This window comes from Saccostrea cucullata, unplaced genomic scaffold, assembly GCF_032062105.1.
Source record: "Saccostrea cucullata isolate Sc308-1 unplaced genomic scaffold, CSIRO_AGI_Scuc_v1 ctg1773, whole genome shotgun sequence".
In the NCBI taxonomy this organism is placed as follows: Eukaryota; Metazoa; Mollusca; class Bivalvia; order Ostreida; family Ostreidae; genus Saccostrea; species Saccostrea cuccullata.
In genome coordinates this window covers 69378-82500 of record NW_026918803.1, presented here as the reverse complement: position 1 = coordinate 82500, position 13123 = coordinate 69378, and the positions used below count along the sequence as shown (strand labels likewise).

Genomic DNA, 13123 nt, shown 5'->3' with positions numbered 1-13123 from the left:
CACAGTGCAGGCTGAAAGACCCGAGTGGAAATTGATTTATTTTGAGGTGGACACCTGCCGATCAGAACCAACTTATCATCAACGGTGAATCTCATTAATTTGTGGGGTGACTCAGATGTCTTTATGGGACAAAAATAATCTCTATACTATTTCAAATGTCCTTTGATGCATTTATATGTACTTACACATATGTCATGTATGCATTGTAAATTTTCAAATCTCACTCATTTTTATCAGAATCCGATTTAGACTTTTCTCTGACGCAATATCTGGCTAATAAAGTACCAAGGAACGGTGCATGATGCTAGAATTTCATCATCTGTCATCTTATCTAAGTTCTATACAACTCTGAATAGCGCACAGGGTGATGTCTATTATTTTTTGTTCAAATAAGGATCGTTCTTTCACAAAGGCCATTCCAATAAATCGAAAGGATAAAATCCACATTTATTACACCATTAATTATATAGTTAATAACTGTATGGGGTTTAAAAGTCGACAATTCTTGTTTCAGAATGTGTTTTAATGTTAGAGGTCCTAACTAGTATCTGTTTGTCGAGATCAAATTTGCAGAGAGTATTTAAGTTGCCTTTAAGTTGCATGTGCAGCCTTTTCTTCCATTGTGGAAAAATATGCCACAGACACATCACATTTACATTCAAAATAAGTTTCCATGACAACATGAAAGAGGGGAAAAAATCAAATTGTGCATGCTGAAAGATTATAGCTATGACAGTCCTCAACATTTGTCACTGTTACTGAATAGAGGAACTTTGACAGTTGAGAAAATTTGTCTGTATTTTTTCAAATGCTATTAAAACAAGAAAGCTTTTATGTACTAACCATTAAAGACAGGAAACCCTATAATGACACAAAAGGAAAGTAATAATTACCAAAACATTGTCCCTATCGTAATTATTGCAACAAGGGTGTCAATTTCTGCAACATTGCTGCTGCATATTGCCTCAAAATACAAAACTGAATTTCATCACATCTAAGGAAATAATCTGAAATATTGAATAGTTGCAATAGTTTATAGCTCATTGTTTTGAAATTTTTGTTACTTGTAATGAATGTTGAAAGCTTCATAATAAATCAAGGTATTATACACAAACTTTTACTTTCACAAGACAAGAAAATGACATAAAACGTGGACAAAATATGATTTTCGACATTTCATTTGATACTGGTACACAAAAATTGCATGTAAAACAACCTAAAACTCATTAATAAAGGTATTATTTCCCATTAATTTTAATGAGTAATTTAAATATTTGTAGCTTTAAATATGTCTTATATGCAATAAAAATTATTAATAATAAATGGAGCACTGTTTATATATAGGCAATGAAGTGCACTTTGTCAAAATAACGTGAATATACTTAATGTTTAGATATATACAAATATAGCATTTCTCATTTAAAATTAATATGTACGATTACCATGCACTCATATTTTTTTCAGACTAGAAATATACTATGAATTTAGATAAAAGATGTTTATAATGTTAGATTTTAATTATATTTTGTTGTTTTTAACAAAAGAAGTCTAGTTATAGTAATAGTACTTAAAATAAATTTATATCAATGACCACTCGTGAGTATCAGTTCAAATATAAATTTTCATAACGCTTATTGGTGTATAAGCATTAAGCATCTTTTGATCATGTTAATATGTATAATACAATGAATTCTTGCATTGCATTCACTCTTCACTGAATGGAGATAGTAAAGATCTTAATTCACTTTTTAATATTACTACAACATTAAGCATATGGATATTGTTGAAAAAAAAATTATACTTTAAATTTATATCTTAAAAAATATTCCACTAAATAAGTTCCTTCAATATATTATTTAAACTTTACATAATATTGAAGACAAAATTCTTTCTAATGTTTAATAAACATAATCTTTTCTTAAAAGGATTTTAATACAAATTTTAATGGTTATAATTGTGTACATGTTCTATGCCATACCTTGAAATAGAGTTTTACAAGTAAAACTTTACTTTAAACGTCAGAGGAAGTTCAGAAATAATTTCCCTACCTGAAACCAATCAATCAATCAGGAAAAAAACATGTCCAGCCCAAACTTAATGAAGGCTGCACAATTAATAAGTACGTCAATAAGTTCCTTATATAGAAAACCATCAAAATATAAAAAGCCATACTAGCAATGTTTTATGGTAAATAAAGTAAATATTGCATCGACAAATCAATACCTTCGGTGAAGAAAACACGCAAATTTATCATGTCATTTTGACATGACACTTCAAAATGGATATTTTTCAAACACCCACAGTAGCAATGTGGATGCAAATCTTCTATAACTTTCAAAATGATAGATTCTTAAAACGCAATTCAATCAATATTCATAATTTTAAAACAAAATGGAAAAAGGAAAATTTGGAGCATAAAGAGAGTGTTTTATCAAGGATGCACAAAAAGGTCATTTTCAAAGATAATTTCTCCAATGATATTGGTGAAAGTTCTACTCTATAGTGTATCTGCATGCTTATAAAAAAATGTTTTTAAAGGGGTTGCAAGCCAAAATAAAAATCCACCTTTAAAGATTTGAAGCACATACATACCTTTTAGGTCAATAAAGTGATAAAAAGGTGATCTTTGCTGCATCCTGGATGTTTCTGACACTGTTTAGACAAGGAAACATATTGCAATGATGGCATAACCCTTATAAATTTTGCCAAGATTTGCTTCCTTGTTCAAAACAGCAACTGATGCAGTAAATACTACCGGGTAGTTGTTGACATCCCCTTAATGTAGGTATGGGTTGATGCATGATTTTTTTTTAACAACTCTTTTTTTGAAATGTCATTCTTTTATAAGAGCAGGTGTCAGTAAAAGTGGTTAAGGTGCAATTCTTTGTTCCTGATGTAAAGCATTTGAATGCTCCATTAATTTTTCAATCTATAATAGATATTAAAATTGCTTCATTTTCTAAACAAAGATTTGGATTTTGGGAACATATGTTATTTCGTGAAAATAAAAGACACTTATATAAGAATCTCAATTTCTATAAATTCATTTCACAATAAAAATATGCTTAGGCAATCTGTTGCAGCACAGATAGTATATCAAGTTCATGAATATACCATTAAGGAAGTCTGATATTTAGTTTCTCAAAAAAAAAAAAAAAAAAATAAGAGTATTAAACACAGAAACAACAAAGGGAGAGAAGTCCCTGCATGGCCAGAGTATACATTATTAGCTTGGCCAAATTTAGATTATTGTTTGCTTCTTCCCCGGGATAAAAAAAAAATGTCATTCGGTAATTTGGAGTCCCCCCTTTTAAAATGCTGGATTTTTAATCTATTTCATGTAAAACATTGAAAAAAATTTCCTGGAGGTTTAAAGAAACTTGAGTTGGGCCATTTTTAGCCAGTCGCTGGGGAGAGGGCAACCACACAATTTTTAAAGATAGCCTTCATTTCTTTTCATTTCTTACAAGGATCTTGATAAAATCTTTCATATGGAATTATGTATGAGTTATGATGAAAAGTTTAACTTGCTTCATGAAAAAGCAGTGGAAGCTAATATTGCAATTCTCAGTTGGATCAAAAACTTTCCCTTGAGCTAATGAAAAATTTTACATTATCATTTATAACACATTGTAAATAATCATCATTTTAATTTGTTGAGAGATTTTCAGTTTATGATAGAAAATCAATGGTCATGTAACATTTATGATTGAAATTCCTTGTCGAATTGAAATTGGGATTACTCCACAATTTACTGTAGAGTGGTTGCATTTATCTTCATTTTTACATCATCTGCAGAACACTGCTCTAACTTATAAATGCCACACCAGCTTTTAGAATTTCTCCACAGAGGCAAGTATGATCAGCAAATGATATTTAATTCTCTATGGTACATCATCTATAAGTGATTTTCAAAGTACACAGTATGTAAATTGTTGTACTGTTGGCTGGCATCGCCATAATAAAGATAACAATGTGACAGGCAGGAGAAAAAAACAATTTCTACACTAAATTAATGATTTCATCCATTTATACTTTACACAAAGGACAAGCAATTTGCTCATTAATTAATTTCTTCTAATAAAAAATAATAAGAAAGAAAATATTTGTTGACCTTTTAGTTCAAAAGTTTTCAATTCACCAATTCCTTCAAGAATTACTTTTTCTTTTTCCTTCTTCATACAATCATTATATCAGAGGCATTCTTGACATAAATCTTATTTAAAATATAATATATCAATTGAAGAAGGTCAAGTACACTAAGGCTTGTGATAGCAGTTAATTAACACCTGGGGTCAGTAAGCACCAGCTGGTGGCAGAAGATGCTGGCAACCCCTAGATCCTTATTATCTACAACCTATCTCCTGTCATTGGCTACTGCTGGGCAGTGTTAAACCCCTCCTGAACTTTTGCCCTTCTTCCTTGACCACAAGATGACCACAAGATTGACAAATCAACTAGCAGTGATGCAGAGAGAATGACCAGAGTTACATCATCCCCATTGTTGGTCACTTAAACCTAATAGACCATTCTAGTTCACCGATTTGATTTTTACCCCTGCCTTATTTCATTTCCCTCCATTTTCTCTACTGTCTAGTATGAAAGGTCACTTATTCCTATTGCCCCTCCCCTCAAAATAAAACCTCAACAATGGCACCACAAAAACGGCATTGTACTGACTTTGTCCACTTATCTTTTGTTATCTATGGTAGAGGGGACATTTTCTCCTTTCTGTTTAACATGATAATAAAGACTGACTTTTCACCGTCTGACCACTTCTTCCCTCACTGTCACTAACACAAGGAGGGAACAAGCAGTTTAACCCAGAATCTACACTTTATCAGTTTTGCCTCAAGCATCCCCCGATTTTAAATTAAACATGACTTACACTCCAAAAAAGCTTGCATTCAATGTTTACATTAGAATTCGTTAGATGGTGGGAAAATTTTGACAATCGCAGCATAGTATTTAAAAATAAATGAAAATCATTTGATAAATTGATTTTTCTTGAAAACAAAATGTCTTAAAATTTTTTTTTCTCTGTATGAAATGTTGAAAGAACTGTAAGGATATTTTTGGCAAGTTTTAATGATCAGTTCAATTATTTGATTTATTACCCATCTTTAATTGTTTCTACTGATCAGATGCAAGTCTGTCACTTAAAACCCAACAAATTTCATCAAATTCTTGCATAATTCAGAGCAGAAGCTTTTTCAATATGCAATAGATCTTGACTTCTGTAAAACAACTGAATTGTAATGTGCAATTAAGGAGAATCCCCTGTATTAAAATACATTCATCTTGGTGCAATTCAACATTGGAGAAATTTTAAATAAATTTACTATCACACCTATGAATATGCACTCAGAATGTTAAACTAATAAAATAAAATAACCAAGTGTATGCATGCACATCATTTCATCTTTAAATTGTATTTAAAATTTATTTCATAATTTTTTAAAATAATCAATTTAAAAAAAACCAACATAAATCCCATGTAAACTATTTGCCTAAAAAAATTATAATTACATACCTTTTGTCCTTGACAAAATCAGAATAATGAAAAAAAACACCAAAAAAAAAACATAATTTTGACAAGACATAAAAAGTTCAAAAAACCACCAGCACAATATGCTAATATGTAATGTTAAACAAAGGAAGTTGACTTTTTGATTAATGATACTACCTAAAACATTCCACATGTCCCCCTGTCCAAGAATATCTACTGCCATCTGCTGGGATTTCATTCAGCCTTTTATTTCTCTGTGTTGTCATTAAAGATAATGTTGTAAATGTTTTTCATTCTCATCAACTCTAACATTTAACAAAAAGAAAAAAAAACTCCAAGATAATCTCATTGATTTTTGTTTAGTTATTTACCTGGTATCTTTAAAGAAGTGCATGATTTATGAGTTTACGAATGTAAAACAGAACTTGATCATGGTAAAATCACTGATAAATGCATTTTAAGGTGCAGCTCTGGCCTGAGTAGTGACGCACCCAGAGATAGTTTAAATCTAGATCTATTAATACATACACAAACTACCTATGCTCAGGTAAATGGGAGGGAAGTTTAGGGGGATTTGATTAGTTTTATATTGGCATTTCCTCCTTCACATGAATTTATTCACAGAAGTTTAGCCATAAAAATAGGAGATTGCGGCACAATGCATGATAACCTTTTTTTACAGAAAAGAACTTTGAAGATTCTTTTCAATTAAGCCTTTATTCTTTATTTACACATTACCAAAATTTTATGAACTATCAAAGCAATTATATTTTCTTCCAAAATTAGCCTTATCCTGTCTTCAAGGTTAAATATAACTTTTAACGATTTTAAAATCCCCCCTTTTGAACCTTGTGTTAATCTTATCCAATTAATATTTCAATCGCTGCGCGTATGCTTGTTTTTGAAAAAGTTTTTCTCTGTCCAGATAAAGCTATGTAGGCACCGGATGTACATACAATAGGTAAACACTTTAAGTCTTTGTTGACAGTGGCACAGGAAATAGCTTACAACATATCTACTCAAATAACTGAAACTTAACGCTTACAATACCCAATGATAAACTAATATTGACTTCTGCGGATTTAACAAGCATGCTCTCCTTTTCCATTATCAAAAGGGGTTGTAAATAAAAAGATATAGGCTTTAAAAATAAGAAATTAAGCTCTATTTCTTTCAATTTACAACAATGGTAAAGAGATTTTCTCCCCCTTTACAAATACAAGGCATCCAAAAGAAGAATGGAGAAAAAAATGGGGAGAAAAAAAACTATGTCTCATCATGAGTATACAAAATTCTTTTAAAAAAAATGCATTACATGAAAAAGGCACAAGAGAATTATCCTACCTGAAACAAAAAGTTTTCTGCTGCAGAAATTTCATCCCTCTTCTTAATTAAGTTTTCTTATTTTAAGAAAATAAATGTACTTTGACTAGCATGGTTCTCTCAGAAGAATGGTTAGACTAGGGGAATAGCAGGCAGCTTCTGAGACAAATGCTATAACAGTTTGATAAAGCAGTAGATAATCGGGTTGAATGTTAATTTAAAAGACAACCGGAGCAGTGAAGCATACACTGTAATATGCTTGGCTTGACACAAAGGTAAGTTTTTCACCTGTCCTTGGATTGCAACCAACCACCTGTCGTTTATACCTCCAGCTGGTCCCCATAAGTTTATTATTTATATGTTACCATGGGTATATGCTTTCCTTTTCAGAATTATTTAAAATTCAAACAATACTAATTTATCATAGATTAAACCTCAAATATGGCATTGACAAACAGCTAATTAAATTTTTGCAGCATCTTTGATGTGTATGTGCATGATGATTACAGTTTGCATAATTGGAGATTTTTCTATGAAATAAATCATCAATTTTTTATTTAAGAATTTAAAACATTTAAAAAAATACAAAAACACTTAATTCTAATCATATTATTAAAGATATAAGCAAATTTTAAACAAAAACCTTTCAGAACTGTGGTGTAAAAATATAAAAATGCTTTAATTCTAAAGCACATATAAGTCCATGTGTAACACTATTTGAATAGGATGCTGATTTAGACATGATTGATACAAGCTCTTAATTAATCTGGATGCCTGCTCTTTTAATTTTGTGTTAATTTAATTGCAGCTTGCCTTAAACTTCCATTTGAGCCTTCATTCTGCATCAAAGACTTTCCCATGTCAAAAAGGAATACTTTACCAGTACAAGGCAACTTATTTTATTTCTTGGATCAATAGAACCAAAAAAAAATCATCTAATTCTTGTATCTCTTTAATTTGATTTTGCGTAACAGTGAATAACTAAATTATTAAATATTCATCATCAGCAGTGAGGGAAATGTGATAATTCTTGAAAGACACAGTCGTGATGTGTTTGCCGAGCATTGTGTACATTGTAATTCTGAAATCTACGTCACTGATTAGAGGAGCACTCCAAAGGCATTAAATACAATACAATCAATATGTCTCAGATATATTTCATATACCCTGAGTTTCAGCAAACACAGAATCAACTTGATTTAAAGGAAAATAAACTCTTGCATGATCGTTTTCGTACGGAAATTCTGTTCAATTACAGCATTATTTTTCCACATAAAAGACAAAGTTAAAATAAGTGGTATCGATTAAGCAAGTAAATGAATGTTCTAAGCAAATCAATTTCATGTTCGGCATCTTTTAATATATATGTAATTTCAGGTCCCCAGAGGACACTCGTGTTGCAACAAACAATCTCTTATTCATAATTGATTAATAAAATCTGCCTATTCAATATGTATTATACCCTGCCATTAGGGTTTTCATTTTGTGAAATGTAAATGCACTCTTGATAATATTGTAGGGAATGATGAAATTGAATAGGTTGACATTGTTTCCTTTCATTGGTGATTTCTACGGTTAAAACTCGACTTGCCGGGACAATCAGATAAATAAGTTTTACCCATCTGTCCCTGAAATTGTATCCTCCTTACCACACAGCCATTGGCAAAGAAAGGTTTAATGTCTCCATCTAATATTCCTTTTGTCGAATTACATGTGTACAATTATTAATGAAAAATGATTATGTGAAACCTCGAATAAAATATGGCTGACATGCACCAAATTGATGTTTTTAAGAACACTTATGGAAACGAAGTCTTATGCAGAAATGGAAATTTTCATAATCTCAGATTCATAACAAGATCTTTAAACAATGTATACAAACAGCTCTAAAAAACGAAGTCGGGAAGTTTTCCTTGCACCAAAATTTTTGAATGCCTAAGGCATCAAAACTACAAACAAATGTGTGCATTTGAGGATACCTTTGTTTATACATATGAACACTTTCAATGATAGATATTGAAATCTGTCATGTCACCTAACTTAATTTTATTCTTAAGTTCAACTTTTTTATTTTTCAAAATTTATTTACTTGTATAGTTGGATTAATTATTCTAGTAATTCTTTTTTTTTTACTTACATGTATAAAAATATTCTTGGAGTTCTTTCATGAATGGCACTTCTCTTCATCTGAAATATATGCAAGAAAATAAAATTCATTTCATAGGTAAAATATAAAATATAAATCTTAAATTGTAGCAATCTTTAAGAAAATTCATAAAAAACAATGGGCTTAAACTTTGAAAGATTTGTCCATTTATGAAGGTCTCTTCATATAAATAAAATGCTTTCTTTGGTTGTTAGTACAGGAATTAATGTTGTAGCTGATGCAGGAAAATATGCATAACCTATGTAAGCCTTGTATCATCCACTTTATTTGTAAAAGCATGCATCAAATACAGTAAAACTCATTTAGTGCAAACATGGATATTGCGAATTCATGGACATAACAAAGTTATCTTGGATCCCCAGCTATATAAATTTAACAAATTCCATATGTATATAATGAATTACAGATATAGCAAAGTAATTTCATATGTCCCAGTGACTTTGTAATAGCCAAGTTTTACTGTATTGTCAAATTAGTAAATGTCCTCTGAAAGTCGTAATAAAACATCTGATATATACTCGTACATGCTGCGATGCAGTTTAGAAAGATATAAATTATGGTCAATGAGTGGGAACCTGCCATAAGATATATACAGCTTTCTAGATCAAAAATAGAAAATATATCTTGTGATGATCATGGTGGATGGAATTCAAGAGTCTATTCTCCTAACGTAACAAGGCACCTGTGAGAAAATACACAGGAAGGTGGCTGAGAAATGCATAAAGCTAGAAGTTATGTCTACAGTAACAGTCAATGAAGTGATTTTTTTTATCCCTCCTAGCAGTGCAATAGATTGTTTGATTTTCCTTCCGATTTACACGTATATAGAATTAATATGGTTATGTAACACCTCCAGCGGTTAGATTCTCACGTTAATGAGCACAACGTAGTATACTCCAGTAGTCATGTCTTCTATATTTAAACTTAATTGCTCTGATTCCATTCATGGAAGATGATAGTGAACTTCTAAGCAGTAATGAAAGGTGGTATATATGATTTATTAAGTGAACAATATAAAGGATAGACTTTACTGCATGTTAAAGAGATTGGTCAGAGACTGTCAATCAAAATAATTATAAAAGAATTTCATAGACGAAAATTATATTTATAAAAATATTAAATGTTCCATACTAAAGAATATTTAGAATTAAAAATCACGAAAAAATAACATAATTATGTATGCCCCTGACTTTAACACTTTATCCTTCAAATAATTGATGAAATTAAAGCAGATGGTTAAATGTTAATTTGCAAATTGCACCCACAGGAATTCATATTCAATAAATATAATGTTCTGTGCTCTCTATCCCTTTGTTACAAGGGATATATTCACTGTAATTCACACAACACTGTTGTCAGAGACTGATATAAAAAAACAATTTAAATATTTACACGCCAAGGAAAGCCTCAGTTTTGTAATGGCCGATGTTAGTTTTCATGACATCCAAATAATTTTTTTTTTCAGTGGTGAAGTATAATGCAGAAGGAACTGAATAATTTATCAATATCTGTCAATAATTCTAGGCCTGGTATATTCTAGGTATGTAAATATGAAATCATCAACTGTTCTCAATTTACTCTGTATCTCTTCCCAGCACCTTCGGCAAGATTTTCATCATGTGTCACCCCCAAGGTTTGTTGTAATTAAAACCTTACAAGAGCACTGCAAAATTGATTTCCAACACAGAAGATAAACAAGCTGTAGATAATCTCTGTGACTAATGCAATACTCATCACGTAATAATTGTAACATTATTTTATAGACAAATAAGGTTTTATCATTCCCATAAGTATTTAGTATCAACTCTTCCTTGTCCCATAATTGTACATGTACATGGTCATGCGTATAAAAGTAACCAAACCAAATTTATCTACTCACATACAAACTGTTTTAATTATTCCATTCTTGTATATCCTTTTTATCTACCCATTTATGAAAAAAAGAACTGGATTTCATTTTAATTATGAAAAGTTTTATTCAAATAATTAATTCATGGTCTTTATTTTACTAATATTGCTTCCCATGCTTTCCTCCTATGATTTTTGTCATCTGTGATTTATATTTTTTTTCAAAACAAAAAAAAAATTTGATTCCATTTAGATAAGTAAATGCAATGACCAGCATAGAGCATTTGATGCCCCCAAAATAAATCCCTGTTATAAGCTATACAGATTCAAGTATTCTTCTCCTTAATCAGTGGCAGCAATAAGTCTGTATTGATTTGTACGATTTATCTTATATATTCCATACATTACCTACATCACAACTCCTCACATTCTACGGAACCTTTTTCCTCTGGAATGCATTCTTCATAATGACATGGGTCTGTGACATATCATTGTCTTTTGTGTCAGTGTCATTTGTAAACTGACGTGTATCACTAATTTATCAAAAACTGCACAACACAATTCTCCAAAATGATCATACACAATCTTCATTACTGGCTTCAGCAAGGATGCTGTATCTTTGAGGATTAGTTATTAAGGTGGAAGCTAACTCTTGTGTAACTAATTTATAAAATGTAGGAGTCGAAAATTATTTTGATACAATGGTGGATTCTACTAATAAGGTGTCAAGACTTATTCAAAACTTGGAGCAGAAATTGCAAATGATGGTGACATTATCTAGAGCTTGTACAAAAGATCATTAAGCATTTTCTATTAAGTAAAATAGTGGGCCCATCTGGCGACTTTTCCTCCACCAATATCCTATAGGTCTCCTAGTAAATGGGGGAGGGCCCAATTTTAACAAATTGAACAATAAGATATCCAGCTTGTCACTCTAGGCTTCTTTCTAACAAAAGAACTCCAAGCTAGAAAATGGACCAATTGAAGATTTTAGATACATAGTATGCTGCAGTCATCAATTCATGCGATGCTGATTTATGCATTCGTAATTACTTCATTGGAAGGTTCCCACAACAAAAGAGTGCTGATATAAATGGACCTGGGTTACCAAGGAGGCCAAATGTCTCAAGACATAAGACAGAAAAACTTCTAGAAGACTGCGATCATGTCAGCATTAGTAGGTATTGTCTACGAACAGCAAGGGTCTCCAAATTTGCACCTGCCGGTCATCTTCATACAATTCCACTCCCTTTGACCGTGTCCACAGTCAATGGCATTGAATATGTATCATGCATAACTACCCTCTCAAGTAGCCCGACCAGTCAAAGATGAAGTAAACATCCGTTGCTTAATGAAATACCATAGTAACATATAAATAATGACATGGTGTGATACCTGCCTTGCTGAAAGCCTAAATTTTAAATTGCAATCTGAACTGGACATCTTTCAGTGCGGACAATGGACTGCCCTTTGGTCCCATTCAAATTAGAGGCTTAACTTTTAATCAAGGAGCTTTGTTAGACTTGATTTGTGACTTCCACAGGTACACCACAGATTTACATACAGGTTGACATTCACACCTAATACATTCTATATATTTGACATTTCTGTGACCTTTTGACCTCTTTCTTATTAATTTTAATTTTAATTCTTCATACATACACTGACGGTTTACTTAAAAATATTACCATAAAAAATACAAGAGTTCTGTGGAACAATCAAATTGGAGCTGCATGCATATTGCACAAATCATAAAACAACTTTAAAAATCAAATTACTTAATCTGCTTAAGAGTTTAAAAATACATTTATTAGTATTTTTCTTTTAGTTCTATATATGCAGAAAGAATACCATTCCTAAAACACTTTTATCTAACAAAAAGTAATGTTCCCTTTACTGGGCCTTTCAATAATAATATTGCTTAAAGTTAATTTGATTACTTTCTACAGAATGAAAACCCACACTGTTTTTATTTAAAATTACAATATTGTTGCCCCAGAAAAAGGGATATAAAATTGTTTAATCTCCCATTGCAACAATAGTATGTCAAAAATATCATTTCACTAGAAAGCAATTCATTTAAAAGCTTTGTGTTATCTCTGGCTATAGATGAAATACAAGAGGATTTTTATGAGTAAATTCATGAAGAAGTTTATGATGCCGCTACTTCCTTTTATCTATGCTCACACATTTGAATTCTAATCAAGCCTGCCATACTTCATTTAACTTTGATAGAAAATGATGCTGAAAAATACATAAATAAATTCTGAAGCACA

The 13123-nt window shown here is 31.1% G+C and overlaps 1 protein-coding gene across 2 annotated transcripts in view; it reads right to left on the bottom strand.

The window, feature by feature from the left end:
* LOC134271494 (myoneurin-like) overlaps nt 1–13123 on the bottom strand; it is a 23109-nt gene that overhangs the window by 8472 nt on the left and 1514 nt on the right. Inside the window, exon 2 of one of the 2 annotated variants that reach the window (XM_062753686.1) lies at nt 8970–9019. The gene's annotated coding sequence lies outside the window, so the exon portion shown is untranslated. Of the gene's footprint in view, nt 1–893; nt 969–8969; nt 9020–13123 lie in introns of those variants that run through there. The other variant, XM_062753693.1, reaches the window with a different exon arrangement.